General features: G+C 55.0%; 1 protein-coding gene and 1 long non-coding RNA gene across 3 annotated transcripts in view; one reads left to right on the plus strand and one right to left on the minus strand.

Annotated features, from left to right (window-relative positions):
• The window catches only part of EEFSEC (eukaryotic elongation factor, selenocysteine-tRNA specific), a 248,119-nt gene that overhangs the window by 18,253 nt on the left and 215,028 nt on the right, over positions 1-14,838 (minus strand). The window lies entirely within an intron of this gene.
• LOC117801940 lies at positions 6,312-7,229 on the plus strand. Its single transcript, XR_004624801.1, has 3 exons — positions 6,312-6,522; positions 6,610-6,816; positions 7,101-7,229. It is a non-coding gene; the product is annotated as an uncharacterized LOC117801940 (long non-coding RNA).

Genomic DNA, 14,838 nt, shown 5'->3' on the forward strand with positions numbered 1-14,838 from the left:
TGGGACTGCTGGGTCCCACTGAGGCTTTGACGGGGCTCCAGAGGAGGAGGGTGGGGGAAGCACAGAGGAATTCTACCTAAGACAAAGGACCAGGGCTTTGCTCATTGCCCCCGAGGAACCCCCAGTGCTAGCAATTTCTAGTGCTGAGCAGAACAGGGAGGGGAGAATGTGGGAGTGTCCACTCAAATTACTTTTGTGCAGTTTTAGGGGAGCCCAGGTCCTGGGGGAATAGTTGGGTGGGCCCCTGTCATCTTAGGCTGGGCTGATCCAGAGCCTCCTACCTCCCAGATCTACCGCATTTCCACTTACCTCCCAGCAACGGACCCGCACACCTTACCTGAGCCCCCAGGGCTCTGCCCCTGACCTTCTTCAGGTCCAGATAGTTAGCTCAGTGCCTCTCCCAACCCCGCAGCTGGAAAAGGCCAGCCAAGGCCACGTTTTCCGGGGAGTCCTCTGTGCTGTGTGGACGAGTCCTACAAGCAGGACAGCCAGAGCCCCTGAACAGGCAGGTGGTGGTGGACAGCCATGTCTGCGGAACGAGGACCCTGGTCCTCACCATGTGGACAGTGGAAAGGCAGCACTGAGCAGGGGGTTCCTCTCCGCCCCACTCAGCCGACAGAGGGGGTTTCAGTAGTGCAGCTGGGCCCCACCTGGCCTGGACCAAGCCCTGGACCCAGCAGAAGTGATTCAGAACTGCCTTCCTCTCCCACCCTGGAGATGAAACAAGGAGAGACCAGTGACCGTCTCAAATGCCAGCCTGGCCTTTGGTTTCCTCAGCTGGGATAGACACGGTCACATGTCTGGCCACACAGCACCTTCCTTTCAGTCACTTTGAAGAGGATTTTTACTTTCTTTTCTTAAAGACTAGCTACACCAGTGAGAATTGCCAGGACACGGAGGCATTTTTATCCAAGGAAAAGTCAAGCATGCGTGCGGAGGAAGGGTCAGAGCTGCTGCCTCTTTCCTGGGTGGAACCACATCTGAACCAAACCACCCACAGTTCCCATGGCCCCAGGACAAGGTCCAGAGTCAGGGAAAGAGAAAGGGTGCCTAGGAGAGGCGCTGGGCCACCTGCGGCTGCCTGGGCCAGGTGCCCGTGCCCTCATGGAGACAGCAGTGTACGACGCTCTGGGCTGGGTCTGCTTCTCCTGCTGTCAGGGAGGCGTGGACAGCTGCAGAAAGGGCACCCATGGCCTGGCCTCTGCCCACTTCCCCCACAGAGCCTGCTGGCCTCTGAAATCATGGTGTCACGTGCCATCATACAGCCCCTCCTGCCAGTCTCAGCGGTCACCAGGTCGTACACACAGCTGCTTATGGGGCTGGGGGAAGAGAAGTGGGCTGGGGGCGGCAGGGGACTGGCGGGCATGCATGATGGCTCATTCATTCGTGGGGACGTGTGCAGAAGGGACTGAGCACCCTGCTTTCTGTCTCATCCGCACTCCTTCTCTCCCTGCTCTAAATTTCACCTGCCCTGTAAAGGCCACCTGAGTCCCTCGTCACCATCAAAACTCCTGGATGACCCACCCAGGGTTTCCCAAACCTCTTTTCTACGTCACTACCTTTGCTACCACCTTTTTTACTTAATGAGTATTTCTTTAAATCAACTCATTAATTCAACCAGAACACGTTACAGGCTACCGTAAGTAGAAACTCAGTATCCTTTGTCGCCACAGAGTGCAGGTGAAAGTAGACACATGACTAGCAACACTCTTCGTCAGCTTGTTTGCACACCATCTTGAATCCTCTTGCACACCCCAGGGAGGACCTGTGCCGCACGCTAGGGGTACCGCTGCCCGAGTTGTCTCCTGGGGGTTCCTTCCTTGGACCAACATGCCTGTCGGGGCCATCGCCCCAGGCCTCAGCCGCCTTGTCTCCTGTCCTTCTGTCCAGCCGCAGTCTGGGGGGTTGGGAGCACTGGGCTCAAAGCTATCGAGGCAGTGAATGTGAAACAGCAGCATGTGTGTGGGACACAAGCAATACTGTGGGGGGCTGGCGCTTGGCAGGGCTCACTGAGCTGTGTGTTGAGGATGTCCTGCACACACTACGGCTGAAGTCACATCTGGCTTTCTGTGGATCAAATGTGGCCCCTAGAGGTGCTTTAAAAATTGCAGATCGGTTGCCAATATTTAAAAGTGTGGGCCCACATTCCCAGGGCAAGTGGCCTGAAGTGAGCATGGGCTTTCCCTTCAGACAGGGCATGGGCCCCCCACCTGGCAACCAATGCCTCCTGCTGCAGACTCAGCCAGGCCTCGCCAGCTCTAGAACTAGGTCTTGTCTCAGGTCTGAGCTACAGCACCCTTGGATGGTGAACGTTAGGGGCCGTCTGGAGAGCCTGGAGGAATCCAGACTGCCCACACCTTGGGGTAGCCCAGGGAGATGCTGGAGGAGGGAGCTGGGCTGGGCAGACACTGGAAGCTGTGCCTTTGCCCCCCAGTGCCCTTTTTCAGATCTCTGAGCACTGTGGGGTTTGCAAAAGTCACAACGGTAGCGAGATCTGTACACATTCAAACAAGACCCCAGATGGGCTGCCAGGGAGCACAGGGGCAGCATGGGGGTGCTGGGAGGCCTGGGACCCTGCCTTGGCATTGATGTTACTGTGTGCCCTGTACCACTCTGACCCTCAGTTGTCTCCTCTGTGAAACGGGATAACACCACCTTCTTCACCAGAATGTGGGGAGGGGTAAGAAAATCCCTGGTGCACTCAGTCCAGCAGACGCTGGGGAAATGGCAGCCAAGAGAAGAAGGGGAAGCTCTGTTCTCCAGACACTGCCCCTCAACGAGTTCTTAACCTTGGACACATGCCCTCTCCGGCATCAGCTGCATGCACAGGGGCCTCCAGCTGCCTCAGGTCCTACACCCTCTACTCTTTCCCAGCAAGCAACTGGTACACACGTGCGTGTGTGTGTGTGCGCGAGGCTTCATCAGGCTTCTGCCAAAGACTCTTCATGGACCCCCCATCCATCAGGGGGATCCCTGACCTCTTCAGGTGTCAAGGCATCCCATGCCCTGTCCAGTGCCCCCCCAACAGCCCATGTGCTTTGGGCAACAAGAGTTGCCCTCTCTCCAGAGCATAGCCATGGCTCTTTCTGCCTGGAACTTCCATCCCCAGACCATCACCCCCACCCTCCTTCAAGGCTGAGCTCAGTGCCCCCTCCTCTGAGAAGGCTTCCCCTTGAGCTAGCCCAGCTCCTGCTTCTCTCTGTGCACACAGACAGAGGCACCTGGGCCCTCCTTCCTGGGGCTCACATTCTCATCAGAGACCCCCCCCCCGCCAAAATGCTAGCCTGAGAGCCAAAACCAGCCTCCCCACAGGATTTCTGAAATATTTGAATGACTCACTCACCTTCAAACTCGGGACATTTGACGTGATTCTGAATTTCTAGTTTGTTTTGAAAAGCCAGAGGACCTGTCCTCACGTTCCCACCCTGCAGCGGCACAATGGACCCACCAGCTACTCTGTATCCCTGCCAAGCACTGTTTCTTTCACCCCAGACTGGCTCCCCTCATTTCTGTGACCTGCCTGTCCCCCGTAGGCACCCGAACTGACAATCTGGCAGGATAAGCCTCTGAGCCTGAGCCCCCCGCTTCTGGCCCAAGTGCTGGCTGACGCTGGCTGGACGGGGCTCAGGACAGGCTGCGGTGGCGTGAAGGGCATGGGCTGGCTGTCTCGTTCTCGTTCTCCCCCAGCAGTTGTGTGTGATGGCCGGAGCTCAGGCTGTACACTCAGACGGCCAGGACCCAAACCCTGGTGTGGGCTCAGGTCAGCTGTGTGGCTTCATGCGAGACACTGGACTCTCTCTATGCCTCAGTGTTCTCATCTGAAAGGTGGGGACAGTACTAGAACTTATACTATAGGATGGCTGTAAGGCTAGGTGAGTTAATAGGGCGTAAAGCACCTCGAACAGTGTCCAGCACAAAATGAGGTCTGAACGATATTTAGCATTTTTATTCTTACACCACAAACACTACCACCCTGGCACTGGCCACGTACTATTCATTCGGCGCAAAGCACAAATCTTTTTGAGTACTGTGTGCCAGACTCTGTTCTAGGTGTGGGGGATACAGCAGTGTACAGGTTATGTTTTCAGGGGGACAAACTTATGTAACCAATACATAAATGAAGGAGAACATTTCAGATGTGCTGTGGAGGAAGTGCAACAAAGCAAAGAGGGACGGCACTGGGCCCAGGGTGGGGTGCTATTTTGGATGGGTGCTCGGGGAGGCTGGTCTGAGGCCCGGAGGACCAGAAGGAGCTGGCGGCAAACATTTGACGGGGGAGCCACTGGGGGCTTCGCTCAGGACCTCATGGGGCAGGAAGGAGGCTGGTGTGGCTGTAGGAGGGGGCTGTGGGGGGGGCCGGAGGCCGGGCACAACTCACCCTCACCAGCCACGGCAGCTGCCCCTCTGAGGGAGGAAGCAGGCGGTGCCCATCTGCACCCCCTGCCGGCGGCTGTGGGCTGGGCCCAGTGCCCCCCTAGCACGAGGCTGGGGAGGGGTGTGGGGCAGCAGGAGTCGGGGGGAGGAGTTATTTTTTTCTTCTCTCTCCCTCTTTGCTCTTTTTTTTTCAGGTTCATCCTAGTACGGCTATGAGGACACGGAGGGAGAAAGGGCAAGAGTTGAGAGTGGCAGGAATTTATGAGCTCAGAGTGCAGGCTGCCTTTGGCAGGGGTGGGGGGAAGGGGGCTCCTTTTGCCAAAACAATATTTAATTTTTTTTTAAAGGCTGCTACAAAGCCATGATTAAGCTCAGGGCCCTAAAACAAGCCCATAAAATCGAAAAATATTTATCTGGAAGGGTGGCAAGTCCAATAAAAGTTTTATGAATGTTTTATAACTGCCCTGTCAGGAAGCTGGCCTCTCACTCACCTCCCTTCTGTGAAAAAAACAATACACACACATACTCACGGGCACAGACTCACGCTCACTGGTACAGATGCGTGCTCACACCTGTGGCCGCACAGACTCAGCTACGTCTGCACACGCACAGCGCACACAGTGCCCCGCGTTCTCTCACATGGGAATGGGGCGTGGGGGTGGACGGCAGGCAGCGCTCTCTCTCGAGCTGGTACCAGCCTACAGGGACGTGTATCCCGCGGCCCGGTCAAGGCGGCCAGCATCTCAGCTCTGGGCATGCTGCCTCCTCCTCAGCCATGTGTTCTGGCTCCCAGCTACAGTGTCCATCCTCGGCAGGCACAAGGCCTCAGGTCCAGCCTCCAGCTGGCACCCTATTTCCCCAGGAGAGGCACCTCAAGGTCCAGGAGTTTAAAGGGAGCTTTCTGCTTTGAGGCCTTAGATTTCTTTCCCGTGGCAACCCGGAGGGCTTACCCAGAGGCCAAAGACTGCCAGGGGATTTATTCTTCATAACAATCTGGGGCATGAGTGTTAGGACCCCTAGAAGTGGCCCCACAGAGACAAATGTTCAGGCCTGTCTCTAGTGGCTTCTTCAGTCCTGACACTGTGGACAAAGTCCACACCAGGCCCTGGCATGAGTTAACTGTGCCAGCCACTCTCACTGCATCTCCTACGGCTCACTCCTGCTCCTTCGCCCAGCCAACTGGCCTTCTCGCCCTGCTGTTCACTGCCTTTCCTACCTCAGGGCCTTTGCACAGACCCCTGTGCTATAATGCTGCTTCATCTGAAGTCCTCTGGGTTTCATCAAAGCCCCACGAAACTGCCTCTCTTCCTATCAGACCTGCTCTCTTCCTCTGTGGTGCCCATCTGTCCGGAACCACGTGCTACCTCAGGGCCATCTGACCACCCCTTTGAGCTCTGGAAAGGCAGGGACAGAGTGATTTCTCTTGCCATTGAGTCCCCAGCCTGAGCCAAAGGTGTAGCATGGAAGAAGTGAACAACACTGAACGAGCAAGCCTCAGACTCTAGAGCCTGGAGGTGCAATGCACATGGCTCCCCAAGGTCCCCACTGGTCCTGGACCGGCTACTAGAGGCCAAGCCTGACACTGCTCAGGCCTCATGTCACAGCCTCACCTGGCCCAAACCAACTCTTGCCTCAGAGAGATTGCCCCCTGCCTGGGGCCGGGCCCAGCTCCTGAGGCCAGTCTGCAGCAACCAGCAATGCCCTTTCTAACAACAAAGAGGCTGAGCACTCAGGTGGAGGGGGCCAGCTACGCACCTGGCGCTTCCAGATCCCAGCTACCTCATTTGCACACACTTCCCCTCCTTTAGGTAATGCGACAGGGTCCAGATCTATGAACCAGCCACCAGGAAGACTTAGGAACCCACAGAGATCTGACTTCAAGTTACAGATGGGAAATGGCCTTTGACAGAAATCAGACGGAGCAAACCAGGGGCCCGACTGCCAACTGAACACCTAGGTTTCCCTTCACCTCCAAGAGCCGATGAGAACCCCCCCGTTCTCCTCTCCTGGAGAGGCTGGAGGAATTCCCACAAAGGCCTGCTATTTAGGGCCAACCTTGGGCTTCTGAGAAACCAGGCTGAACCCAACCGTCTGGGGAGAAAGTTGCTCTGAAAACCCAGTGACTGCCTCCTTCACTGGCAAGAAATGGTGAGTGGGTAAGGCACGGGCTGGTGGGGTGAGGGCAGAGGGGAGGCTGGCAGGCCCTCGTGCCACCCGCAGCTGCACACATTCTAGGACCAGACAACCTACAGAAATGTTCTGACACCGCTCACCTGAGGGGAAGAGTGGAAACAGCCCACCTGTCCCAGACAGATGACAGGTGCAGCCACCGCGGTGCATTCAGACTATGGGATGACATATAGCAGTCAGACGAGTCGCCAGAACTGCGGACTGGAACAGCAGCTGTTCCATCAACACTTGGTTCTGTGTGAGACCACACAGGTAAGAACTGAAAACACACAGAAACCATCGATACCGTTGGGGTGCGGTCACGTGGAGGCAGAGCACATAGATGCACGTGGGCACGAGATCCCCAGCTGAGGAGGGGGGCTTTCACTTTACTGGTAATATTCTATTTCTTAAAAAAAGAGAGGGGGACTGTGAGAGATTTGAAGCATGTGACAGATGTTCACATCCGCTTGAGCTTGCTGGTTTCAGGGCTGTCCCTTTTATTCTGTATGGCCCAAGATTTTCAGGGTTACAAACACTTTTTTTTTTTTTTTAAGAAAATCGAATACTGATGTAAAGGAGAAAAGGTGCAGGGATGTGAGCTGTGAGGTCACGAGCTGTGCTCTGGGCAGCCCCTGCCTAGGCGCTTGCTCCTCGAACCTCAGCTTCTTCATCTGCCCGCCGGGGAGAGCGAAGTGAGTCTCAGACAGCCATCCCCAGAGCCGCCTGGGCATATGTGCGTGGCACGAGGCGACTACGGCTGAGTCAAGCTGAGCCGTCGGCACCGGCTACCACACGACATTCTCCCTGCTCCCTACACACCCAGCCGGAGGAGCGCCAGTAGCCACAGGACCTGTTCTCACCCTGGGGAAACAAGGCAGCATCTAAGCGATGCAGCAGCGGCCGCCACGGGGACAGCTGATGAGGCTCGCCCTCACCTGGGGTCAGGGCCCCAGGAGACTTCCTCAGGCCTCAGTTTCCCTTTTGTTCGTGAACGTCCTTCTAAATGGGTCCCCGGCCACAGGCCTCCGTGTGCTGCCGGGGCACACATCCCAGAGGACCTCTTCCCGGGGGCCGCACTCTTACTATGGCCACAGTGAGAAGCCCCCGGTAGCACCCTGTGTGGAGGACACGGGACCCTGCCCAGGGCGAGGCTGGCCAGCAGATGGTTTCTGTCCACTGCGCTGTGTTTATGTTAATTGCAGATATTTTTAACGTATTGTGTTACTCCATCCATCTTTGTGAACGGTCCGTCTTGTAAAATTCTTTTAATGATGTTATTTTTCCTTGCCTATCTTCATCATCTACAATTATTTATAATATCATTGTCTTTGTTTCAAACGCTGGGTATAAACATTGTTGTAACAGTTCTTCGATGGGGTTCATATAATTTTTACAATTGCTTTGAAATGCTTCAATGGCCAAAGGGGGAGGAGGTTGGTCATTGGTTTGGGGGGAAAAAAGACACCCCAAAGTGCTCTCTGCTCTTGGTGAAAGGTCCTCCTCCCTCAGGATGGCTTCTAGGAGAGGCTGGCCCTTGTCAGGGGCGGTCCCTCTCAGAAAACGGGGGGGGGGGGCTGGCAGCAGCTAGCTTGCCGCAGGGTTAGGTTTCAGAGCCGCCTTCCCCACAGACATGGGGCAAGATCCATAAAGGCCACCGTCAGGGTAAGACGCCAATGAGGAAGACGGATGGCTTGTTTTCATTTTTATAGGGAGTTTCTGAAGCCTCCGCTCTCACCCCTCACCTCTCCTCAACTCTCTTTTCTCCCAGCCAAGCACTTTCCAGAGTCTCTCTGGCCGCCTGGCCCGCTGTGTGGAGCACAACCGGGCGGAGTGCCCAAAACTGGGGCACAGCCCACCCTCCCCTTGGGGTCACTGGGGGCTGTCCATAGCAGCCCCTGACAAAGTTGGCTTTGGACCCCCTGTGGGGCTGAAGCGGGGAGAGCTGGGGACAGTCCGCTCCACGGGAGAGTCAGCTATCAGCTGGACTAGCAGCTGGCCTGGAGGGAGCTTGGGACACAGGCGGCTGCCTGAGCCTCCTGCCCATGCCTGCTTTGCCATGCTTGCTGTGAGCTCTCAGGGGCTCCCATCGGCAGTCTGCCAGCCCCCTTGGAGCACCAGCACCATCATCATCCTTGAACACATCTCAGACCCTGGCCTCCTCTGCCCACCACCCTCAGTGGCTGGCTCTCTAGTGCCTGGCAGTAAGCCCCGGGCAGCCCACCCGCCGGCCGCACACCAAGCCCCCTTGCCTCCCTCTGTGCCTCCCAACTGGCCGGGTGTGCCAGCCTTCCTGCTTTCCTCAAGCGGTGCAGGACTCGGGGATGTACAAATGCACAGATCTAACACGGACCCTGTCCTCAGGGGGTTCACAGGTGATCCTTGAGTCTAGCAAAGGGCGATTCATCCTTTGAGGGCTCAGTGAAGCCCCCTGCCCCAAGTCCTTGCCTCCCTCCTGCACTGTCTCTGACAGACCTCCCCCACGGCCCTGGCCAGAGGGGTGATGAAACTGCCTACCCACGACGGAGCTAGCCTTCCTTGGGGCTGAGCAGCTGAGGACAGAGCCTGAGCTCTGGATTCAGGACTCAGCACCTGGCATTTGCATTGGGTGAAAGAGACCTCTGGCAGCGATGTGGGTGCCGTGGTGAAAGATGGGCCATCTGCCTGGGGAGACGCCTGCCCAGGGCCTTAGAGGTAGTTTGCACTCTGGGGATCTGAAGGTCGGAATCTAAGAGGCAGTCAGACTCCAGGGTAGGAGGCCAAAGTAGAGAATTCTGGCAGATCTTCATAAGCATGCTGGGCTGTGAACCATACCCTCTTCTCCCTTACCTTCTTTTCTAGATCTCTTTAAAGAAACTTAGATATGGCAAAAATAGTTACCAAAGAAATGCAAATGAAAACATCGAGATGCCATTTTCCGTGAGTCAAAATAGCAAGGATAAATAAACCAGGGGCAGCCTGTGCTGGTGTGGTGGTGAGGTACAGATAGATGCCCTCACACGGGGCTGACAGGTGTAAAACGACGGGCTACTTTGGGAAATCACTCTGCCAGCAACTTTCACCCTATATTTAGAGAGACTTACACACCAAGATGTTGCCCGCAATGTTGTTTATGGCCAAGCAGTCGTCAACACCCGAACTGAGAAACAGATGCCCAGGTAACCTACGGTGCTGCTCAGGGTGGGGGGTGGGGTGGGGACTGCTGTCACACCGCCATTGAGATGACGGTCACGGTAATAGTGATTAACAGCTAAATTTTCCGTGCACTCAGTGTGCTGGGCGCTGTGCTGAGCGTTATACGTGCTTGTATATTTTACTGTGCACAGATCACGAGCATCCCACATCGGGCACACCCATTATCCCCATTTTATGGAGGAGGGGGCCAAGGCTTGGAGAGGTCCAGTCACTTCCCCAAGGTTTACAGACGTGATAAGTGAAGGTGGTGGATTGTGGGCCAAGCTCTGGCCTAAGGCTCTTGGTCAATGCACTGCTCAACCCCCTGAAGATTACAGAGTAAAATGCAACAAGAGGAAGTAAAGCTTGCAAAATAGTACTGATGGAAAAGAACTGGAATACAAAATTGTAGACCCGTATTATCTCGACTACATAAAAAGCAGCCTTTGCAGAGAAAAGGCAGAGGAAACCAAGTGAAAATATTAATGATGGGACTATAGGAGACCTGTTTCCCTTCTTTTTATGTTTCTTTAAATGCGAATTTCCCTGAATGAATACCACTATTACTTTTAGGTTTTAAAAAAATAGTCCATGATTTTGTTTCAAACCACCTAAAACATCTCATTTGGAAAGAGAGCCTGCCCCATGTGTGGGAGGGTGTGTCTGCTGGGACAGGAGGAGGCCAGTAGGGTGGTCTAGGGCTAGAACAATCACCTATACCCGCCACGGGATCTAATGGGAAATTCTGTCCTGTTTCTCAAGAGTCACAAATATTGCCCAGTCTGCTGAAGACAGAATTCTGAGACCTGGTTAGCAAACTGGCGGACTGCAATATCCTCACTGCTCTCCCACCTCACAAGTCAGTGTGCCAGGGCTGATGAGAATAAATGACACTATCCTTGCAATCGGGCCAGTCATTGCGATCAGGGAGAGGGAAGGTTTGCAACAGCTGAGGGGACCCGGTTCTTTCAAAGCCCACCACGCATGGACCTGACGAAACAGAGCTTAGTCGGAACTTCCTGAATGGGGTGCTGGGGACACAGGGAGACTTGGTTGGGGCCCTCAGCCTGGGGAGGCACCCAGGGTGACAGGCAGAGGCCACAGCAGTCCAGGGGCCCAGGGAAAGAGGTCCGCCCAGGGTGCTAAAGGGGCCCTGTGAAGGGCACCTCCCACTTGCCTGAGGCCGAGTAGAGGCTGAGCAGAAGTCAGGGGTGAAGGCAAGGACCCTCCAGCGTGAGGACAGCCTGGCACCATCACTGGGCATACCTGCTTCCAGAGAACACTTGTTTCTGCTGCTTCTTGCAACAGCCCCTGGTCTTTCTTGGGGAAGCAGGATCCACCCCTGGGGCCAGGAGGGGCCATGACGCAGGCTGGCCAGTGGGTGTGTGCATGCCTCCAGCCAGGGTGCTGGTTTGGGGATGGCCGTGGGGCTCTACTTTGGTGGGACTACCAGGAACAGAATCTCTCTCTCCGCATTAGACTCGCAGCTGGGAAGACCACTCATGGGAGAACCTACCTGGGGGCAGCTACCTGAGGAGCTAAGCCACGCCTGGAACACAGCACCACCGCTGGACTTTTTCAGGCACATGGGTCAATGAGTTAAGGTTCTGTTACCTGCAATGGAGACTTCAACTAGTCCATTTCTCAATCCCGTCCAGGTGACCGCCTGGAGCATCACCAGAATGCTCACTTGCCCGTTCATTCAACAATGAGCAAGCAGCACACGCAGCCCACAAAGGCAGCAAAGACAGAGACCTCCCCCTTGACTTGCTCCCTGCACAGCAGTGCACCAGGCGTGGAGGTAGCCCAGAGTTGTCTGGGCAGAGAGGTGACCGAGGCAGTGCAGGAAGAAGGTGGGGACCGCAGATGGGAGGTGGCATCTGAGCCCAGGGGACCCTGCGCAAACAGCAGAATGAGGGACAGCCACTGTGGTCTGATGAAGGGCTGAAGGGCAACCTACAGTCAAGACAGGGCAGGAGTGGAGGAGAAGGCTGGTGGGAGGCAGAGTGGGAAAAAGCCAAACGTCATGCTAACAAGCCTGGACTCTCCACAGGAGCCTGGACTCTGCCGGTCATGGCAGCTGCCCTTTGTGCCAGGGCCTCAGGTAGTCCCATGACAAGTCAGGGGATTATGGGCCAGGGGCCAGTAAGCAGGGGTGACGGAAGCCACAGAGTGAGTGCTGACCTAACAGCCAGATGCCAGAAGAGGTCATCAGAAGAGTAGTACATTTACCAATCTTCTGAGAAACACAAATACTAAACTTCAGTAAACACAAATACTAAAGATCGTATCCTATGCTTGACTCCCCAGGTGACTGTTCCTCTGTCCCTGTGGAAAGGAAAGGAAACTCAGATTCGCTGACCTTTAACAGGATCCACGCATGTTATATACATTTCCTCACTTACCCATCACAACCCCGAAGGTGGGGAATGTTCCCCATTTTTATATAGGAAAACTGAGATCCAGGGCATTGCTTTAACTGCCCCAGAGGGGGTCAAGCCAAAACTGGAACTTCTGGAATTCACCTTGGGCCCTGAAATCAGGCCAGGTGGAGCGGGTGGAAGAGAGGGTGAACTGTCGGAGGTGGGAAGCAGAGAGGGAGGAGCGAGGGCCCTGGAGCCAGATGGCCTGGATTCCAATCCCAGTGCTGAGGCTCCATGGCTGTGTGACTTTGGCCATGTTCCTGTACCTCTCTGTGCTTCTGTTTCCTCACTGGTATAATGAAAAGTTCAGTAACTGCTAATTTTATAATAGGATCTCCCTTCAGATTTGTGGTGAAGATTAAGCAACATTGTTATAAGCAAAATACAGAACATGCAAAACACTATAGAAGTGTTTTCCATGCATACATTTAAAAATTCTAACTGATACTGAATCACAAACACTGAAGGAACTCGCATGTCTTGGCCAACTTCCGTCATGCCACCATTCAGCTTGTATATACTGGGCCCCCACTCCTGCCAGGCACTGGGATGGGGTCTCCCTGAGTCTCCTCTCATCTGCTCATGCAAACTAAATCTATGGGAGTAAGGAAGTGTCCACAGACAGAACGGCCCAAATTTGAAGCCCAATGCATGAGAAAGGCAAAAGTTCAAAAATGAATTCAGATGTTAGCTACAGCAGGAAAAATCAAACAACACGTAGGTACCTAACAGGAGGGAGACGGGGAAGTAACACAGCACAGCAGCACACAGCCTTTGGGAGTGAGGGCTAGGGAGGCTATGCACCAACAGGAAGGACTTCTTATAACAGATGACCCCAAGGGAAGACCCAGTGTGAGCTGGGTGAGTGGTGTGGTCCCACAGACAACAGTGCTATCACTGACTGAATCTCTCCTCTACATCAAACTCTGAGCCGGGTTCCTCACACACACAGCTCCACGCTGTCCTCTCAGCCGCCCTCCTCCACAGCAGAGACACAAGCCCAGGGGGGCAGTGGAGCTAGTCCGCTGTCCCAGCTGTTAATGACGGGGGTGCTTAAACACTCATTCCTGACCCTGGGCTCTTTCTGCCCACACCAAATGATACCTGAAGTCCTAGATGGAGATGTAACCAGAAGTCTATTGGGGTGTCACTGGGTGAGCAGACTCCGGGTGGCATTTTTTTCTCAAGATTTTTAAGCTTTCTCTCTGAGAGCGGGCAACTTTTATAATGAGTGAGAACTGGTTTAGGATTAATACATGGCATCAGGGTCTTTCTGGTAGCTCCCAACCCGAAGTGACCCAGTCCTGCCAGGAGAGCTTTCTGGAGATGGCCAGGTGGTGACCCCAACCTCTGAGCCATAATCAAACAAAATGGGGTCACACGAGCCTCAGCTAGGAGTCATAAGTCCTTGACTCACTAGCAGGGAGCAGCAGCCCCCTCTGGCCCAGGGCTGGGCCCTATGTGAGCCACGGGTGGCTCCCTGAGGACAGGAGCTGACAAAGCAAGCCAACGGCCACCTAAGCTCACCAAGTGAGCTAGACTCAAGTGGTTGTGTTGCCTGGTGAGAGGGTCCCAGGGGAGAATGAGGGTGCGAGCGAGGTGAGCCTTGAGTGTACACGCTGGGTGCCAGGTTCTGTCCCTGCTCCAGCCGTCCTGGCTCCACACCGCCTGGAATCCTACACCCTGCTGTCTCTCAGTTCTCTTTCAGCATCAAGACTGGGGCTTTGCAGTTGGACAACGTGGGGTCCAGACCTAGCTACCCCTCCAGTGCCCCGTCTGTGACCTGTGCAGGGCCTCAGTGAGACATCTATACCACAGAGACCAAGTGAGGCGATGGCTACCAGATCCCCGGCCTTTGGATGGCTCTCCAGGGGCTCGTATTGGTGCAGTGACCAGTGTTGTGGTTGCTCTTCTCATTGCCCTCCCCAGGCACACCTGCTGACTGGAAGGAGCCCGGGGAGAGTCCAGCGGTTTGCCAGAGCCACAGCCGCAGCCGCAGCCGCGGCAGCAACCCCTGGGCGAGTGCCGACCTCACAGGTACAACGCTAAGTGCCTGCGTGGATCACCTGCAGAAGTGGGAGCCGGGCTGGCTCCCTTCTGTCCTGACGGCAGTCTCTCCGTCTCTCCCAGGAGGGCTGTGTGTAGTGTGGCCACCAAAGTCAGAGGGTCGTCTAAGTGTAAGACCCAGGGCGAGTGATTTAACCTATGAATAGTTCCCAACTCCAAGAGCTGTTGCAAAAATGCAATCTCGTAATTTATGTAAAGCATCGAGGACCAGAGTCTGGCACACAGCAAGGGCTGAATACAGGCCAGCAGCCGAGGCTGTACCAGTCTGCGTTAGGCCTGGCCCTCCGGTCACAGGCTTTTCTGTGCTCCAGCATTTGGCTGGGAAGGCCAGCCACACCCCTTCGTTAGTAACAATAATTACCAAGGCTCTCCGAATGTGTTAAGTGTTCCGGTTCATGTGGTAAATTCGGCATACGGGAGAACTGATGTACAGGGAGGTTCTTGTTACTCACACGTGTCCTTCAAGGTCTCAAGGTTTGGGGCGCACGACCGGCTGCCACGGCAGTCGAGGGCACTGGGGATTAAGACGAGATCTGGCAGAACTGCCTGAGCCAAGATTGTTCTGTGATAGGATGTGGGGCTGGCTTCTGATTTCTGGGACTTCCTTTCAGGTATTTAAGACTGTTGGATG

Source organism: Ailuropoda melanoleuca, chromosome 4 (genome assembly GCF_002007445.2).
Source record: "Ailuropoda melanoleuca isolate Jingjing chromosome 4, ASM200744v2, whole genome shotgun sequence".
Taxonomy (NCBI): domain Eukaryota; kingdom Metazoa; phylum Chordata; class Mammalia; order Carnivora; family Ursidae; genus Ailuropoda; species Ailuropoda melanoleuca.